The sequence below is a fragment of the Chinchilla lanigera genome, unplaced genomic scaffold, assembly GCF_000276665.1.
Source record: "Chinchilla lanigera isolate Chin_1 unplaced genomic scaffold, ChiLan1.0 scaffold00114, whole genome shotgun sequence".
Classification (NCBI taxonomy): Eukaryota; Metazoa; Chordata; class Mammalia; order Rodentia; family Chinchillidae; genus Chinchilla; species Chinchilla lanigera.
This window is the reverse complement of record NW_004955515.1, coordinates 3361977-3367976: the sequence shown is the minus strand read 5'-3', so window position 1 is coordinate 3367976 and position 6000 is coordinate 3361977.

Sequence of the window (6000 nt, the reverse complement as noted above, 5' to 3'; positions counted from 1 at the left end):
TGGAGAAACCAGGGTACAGTACAACAACCATTGATAATTTCCTGCCATTTCTGTCTGTAACTCACTATTATTTGTCTATTTGTTTTCCTGAGAAATTATCTTGAAGATACCAATGGGTAAAATAACAACCACTGATAATGTCCTATCACTTTGTCTGTAATTCAGTGTATCCCCGTATTGCTTTGTTGTTTTTCTTTTACTCTTTAAAATAAAAAAAATATACATATATATGTGGGGTCTGTGATAATGTCCTTTTCTCATTCCTGACATTGATAATTTGTGTTTTTTTCTCTTTGTCAAATGATTAACAATAGCTCTTCATGTTGTTATTTTCATGTTTGCTCTAGGGCTTACACTGTACTTATCCAAATTGACTTTCAAGTGATATTAAAACAGTACAGGTGTCATATAAGAATGTTACAATCATATGCTTTCATTTCCCCAGACTTTCTGTATTTGTCATTGTACATCTTCTAGTGTATATGTTATAACTCTCAAAACACATCATGACTGTGTCAGAACAATTATGTTTTTAAAAGATTTAAATAATAAGAAAATCACATGTTATTCTCATGTAGTTCTCATTCCTGGTGCTCTTTGTTTCTTGGCTGTATTTATTTATTTATTTGTGTCTTTTTGAGACAGGGCCTCACTATACAGTTCAGGCTGGTTTTGAACTCACTTTGTAGACCAGGCTGGTCTCGAACTCACAACAATCCTCCTGCCTTAGCCTCCCTAGTGCTGGGATTGTAAGCATGCGCCACTACACCCGGTGTCTTGACTGTATTTATATTTCTACCCGATATGACTGTCCTTTTGCCTGAAGGACTTTAACATTTTCTCCCCCCGACTCAATTGAAACCAGCTCTGCCTCTTCCTCAGTCCTCTTTAACCTTTCTTTCTTTCTTTCTTTCTTTCTTTCTTTCTTTCTTTCTTTCTTTCTTTCTTTCTCTTCCTTCCTTCCTTCCTTTCTTTCTTTCTTTCTTTCTTTCTTTCTTTCTTTCTTTCTTCTTTCCTTTCTTTTTTTTCTTTCTTTCTTCCTTCCTTCCTTCCTTCCTTCCTTCCTTCCTTGTCTTTTTAAAATTTTATCGAGACAGTGTCTTGCTATGTCGTTCAGGCTGGCCTCAAATTCACTGTGTAGCACAAGGAATGAGAACTACATGAGAATAACATGTGGCTTTCTTCTTATCATTTAAATCTTTTAAAAAGATAATTGTTCTAACACAGTCATGATGTATTTTGAGATTTATAACATATGCACTAGAAAATGTACAATGACAACTACAGAAAAGCTGGGGAAATGAAAGCATATGAATGTAACTTTGTTATATGATACCAGCCCAGGCTGGTCCTAAACTTGTAGTGATCCTCCTGCCTCAGCCTCCCAAGTGCTGGGATTGCAGGTGTGCACCACCATGCTCAGCCTCTCTTTAACATTTCTAGCAATGTGAGTCTGGTGGTGAAGAATTCTCTCAGGTTTCATAAGTCAGAAATAGTTTGAATTTTTCCTATTAAAATCAAGGATATTTTGCTGTATGTTGAGTTCTAGAAGAGTTCTCTTCCTTAATGATGTTACATCAATCTTTGCTCACGTGCATCTTTTTTGGTGAGGAATTTGCCGTCTTTCTCTGTACATGTTTTTTCTCCTTTGATTTCCTTAAAGATTTTATTTCCATCATTGATTCAGAATTATTTAATTATGTGCTTTGGTGTGGTTTTCTTTGTACTTGTTTTGTACTTGGAATTCACTCATTTTCTTGTATCTGTGGGGTTTCATCAATTGCTTGGAAAAACAATTTTTCCATCATTCCTTCAAGCATTTTTCTGTCCTCTCTTTTTGGAGACTCCAGCTAAAGATATCTTGGGCCTTTTGAAGTTGTTTTACAAATTACTATCAGTAACATTATCATTATTTCCATGTTTGGGGTTTCTCTCAGTGTTCTAGTTTGGGTGTTTTTATTGTTGTGTCTTCAAAGTCACTGATCTTTTTCCTTTGTCATGTTTTGTCTGCTGTTAATTTCATCTAGGTTACTTTTCACTGCAGACATTGTAATTTTCATGACTAAAGGTTTTATTTGGGTATTGAAAATATTTCCCCTACTTTTAAAATACAGACTTGGGGGGTATTTTCCATTGGATGCAAGACATTGTAAGTTTAACTTTGTTGGGTGCTGAGTATTTTTGTTTGTTTGTTATTATTTCCTATAACTATGCTTGATCTTAGTTCAGGGGCACAAGGAAGTTTCAGAGACACAGTTGGATGCTTTTGAGTCTTTTTAAGATTGGTTACATACAGCCACAGTAACGTTTGGTCAGTTAATTATTTCCCACGACAGAAGCGAGGCTTCTCTGAATCTGAGATTATGAGATTCTGTGCTTTTGCTAGTGGAAACACATGGTGATCCTGGCCCTGTGTGGTCCTGGCCTCATGCGAGGTTGGGCACTATTCTCCCCAGTCCTCTAATTCTCTAGTTGGCCTTGAGCAGGGGTAGAGTTCTCCTGCATGATGGTAGATGCTATGCAGAGTTATTAGGGATGACCCTCTGCAGAGTCCCCACCTCTGCATGCTCCTCTCCTCCGGGCCCCAGGCCTGTGTGTTCAGCTGTGCCATCTCCCTAGACTTTCGCCTCTGTATTCTCAGCTTTGAGCATCCTTGGGGTCCAACTTGAGTTCTTCTTTGGTCCATGCCCTGAGAACAGTCTTAGGTTGGTAGCTGGGGGCAACTGAGGACTCATCTCACTTGTTTTCCGTTTGCCAGGATTGCTGCCCTTCACTGCTATCATGATTTGCATCTACATGTCCTCCCAAAGCCTCATGCAGTCATGGGGGCAGTGTGAAGGCCCCAGGTTCAATCCTCATTACCACAAAAATGAAACAAAACAGAAAACTCACTCTGAGTTCTTATATATAGAACAGAAGCCAAGATGAATCAATACTGTGTCTCCTCAGTATGAATAGTTACCCCAGCAGCAGTAGTAATATGGTAATGGATCTGCATCTGGCTAGGATGCCAAGCAGGCCATTGCTGTGAAATCTTGGCAGAGCCCACAGTGTGGCAAGGGCTGGATCTTCATTCCTAAGTGAGATCCAGAAAAATATCCCAGTCTCCACTTATGTTCTAGACTAGAGCCCCATGGTCTAGTTCAGAAGTCTTAGAAGTCTTGATCCTGTTGCTAAATGTTTCCAACTATAGACTTCTCAGTCTGGGTTCCCTAGTGATAACTGACTTCATTTTAGTGACTAATTCTCCAATTTCCCCAGAGGGCTGTAGATAGTGCTATTATGGTTGAACAAGAGAGGAGCTAATTTATTACACATAGTGGCTATCTTAAGGGATTAATCCTACGGGGGATCATTATTGAAAAGGCTCAGCTGAGATTTCCTGCCTACCTTGGCTAATTGTGGGGGGCACAAGTAGATGTGGGGGCTTTGCTCTACCTGGGAAGGAATACTTGGCTGCACCTGAATGGGCACAACCCTTTGCTTCACAGGACAGGCAAATGGTTTGGCTTATCCAGTCCAGGCTACCTATGCTCCTTTCTTATTCAGCCCTTCCTAAACCACTGGTAAGCACATTCATCAAGGCCAGCACAAGACCCAGAGTTGTCTGGGAAGGGAAGCCACACACACACACACACACACACACACACACACACACACACGTCCTGGAATAGGTTGGGTTCTGGCCACTGGAGTGGAAATATGAAATGCATCCCTTCCATGATGTGCCCATGGGTCCCTACCCCAGTTCAATTTGAATTCCCATAAATGGACAGGGAGTTAATTCCCTTGGCTTCATTGGAAGTCCAGGTCACTATGTTCCCAAAGTCTAACTTGGCTCAAATCTCTTTACCTACTAGGGTCATTTTTCATCTGCTGTGGCAGAATTGCCATTTTCAGTAGCTGAGAAAAGTTCAAAATTTATTTTGCTCAATTGAAAATCCACAGTGAAGTAAGAATATGTTATTGGAAGCTGCCTTTCCCCTGTCATTGTCTGAATCCTGAACAAACGACCATAATTAATAATACTTTAAATGGACTAATCTTATTTCGCAGGATGCAATCAATGGAAGCAGATAGATATAATTATAGATACAGATATAAATATAGACATCTCTTGTCCGTTCCAATTCTACATCTTCACAGCTTTGAGGCATAATACAAATGGACAAAGAGCCTTGCCAGTAGCAACAGAATAAAATTCCAGCTGAGAGATTTATTACGGCCTCTGGAAGTAAATCATAGCTGATTTTCTGGGCTGAGTTTACTCTGAGCATGTGATCTTACTCAATCAGATCATGCTAAATATAGACTTGGAGAGGAGGCATGGCAGAGCACCCACAGAGACCACGAGCTGCCATCTGGATTTCTCTGTGTCTTTTTCAGACAGCAGTGAATTCCTCCCTGAGTGCAGTTTCCCTAAAATCAAGAAGAGGGGTCAGCCCTTTCTGAGTCCTGGAGGGAAGCTCACACTGCTGGGAAAAGATATTTATATTTGGATTTCTAGAGTTTTAGGACAAGAGAATGCTGTCATTTTATAAGAGGCTCCCACCTCTTCATGGAGTGATATGCCACCCTTTATAGGATTCACTCAAGATTGAGTCTCATAGCAGGGAGCATTCTTGATGATGCATCTTACTGATGTTTTTCTGCATATTCAGAGACATGCATGGGTCCTCCTGGAAAGAAAGCCCTTCTTAGATATGTGAGGTAGTTTGCCAACATAGGCAGAGAGGCTCCAACCCCCCTGCTGCCTCCTAGAAGAGCACAAACCCCTAAAATGATGGGAAATGTCCCCTGCAGACTGCAGTGACTTCCCCATAAGCCCTCGGAGTCACTCAGCCCTCACCAGCTCTGCTCTGGGTCTAACAGAGTCCCTTGTGCTGGTATTTGTGTATTCTTCTTTTCTTTTTCTCTTTTGGATGCGTGGTTTTGGAATCACAGAGCACTAGTACCAAAGGGAAAAGAGTTTCAAGCTGACTCTTGGAATTAATAAAAACAGATGCTTGGGGCCAGAAAGCCTGAATTTCCACAACAGGTAGGACAGAGGGGAGGCCTGTTCCTGTGCACCGGGGAAGCGTTTCTTGTCCACCATAGTAGCATTGTTTGAAGACATACTTAGATCCCTCCCTCAGCTTCCATTGTCAATTTGAGATGATATTTCGCCTTTCCCAATAAGTAGGACTTTCCAAATTTCAGATATTTTCTTCATATTCTCTCTGCGTTCTCTTCATTGTGCAGGTTAAATGATGGTGTTCTGGGCTGGTCTCAGGACAAGTAGTACCTCATACTGTCTGGGACTGCACTGTAATTCATGACCACTCATTAAATAAATAAAAATCCCTTGGGCCGTTGGTGTATGATATGTCAGACACTGATAGATACTCAGAGCACACACAAGTGACTAACAGGATTGTTGCTATGATTTGGTTGAAGTTATCTTTGCAGCGTTCATGTGTTGGAAGCTTGGTCACCAGTGTGGCCAGGGTGAGAGGTTATGAACCTTAAGAGGTGGAGCCTAAAGGGAGGTCCTGAGGTCAGCGGAGGTGTGCTCCAGAGGGACTTTTCACTTAGGGAGCCACGCTCTGTCCCTGTCTTGGGCTTCCTGTCTCACCTTGTGACCTATTCATGTCACATGCACTCCTGCCATTGTGGCGACATCTGCCATGAGCTGATATAGTTAAGGTTCATCCCCACAGTTGACACTATACTGTTTGAACTTTCAGCCTCCAAAAATGTAAGCTAAATAAACTTTTCTTTAATAAGTGCCTGTCTTCAGGTGTTTTGTTATAGTAAAAGAAAACTGACAACAATCTATCCCTCAAGGACCTTGAAGTCATGTAGGACAGGTGGATTCTGAATGGATCATAGCTGGGTATGAGGTATGGGATGTGTGTGTGTGTGTGTGTGTGTGTGTGTGTATGTGTGTGTGTGTGTATGTGTGTGTGTGTTGGTGGGAAGACTTGGGGCACAGGGGGGTGTTATCATATCTATGTGGTT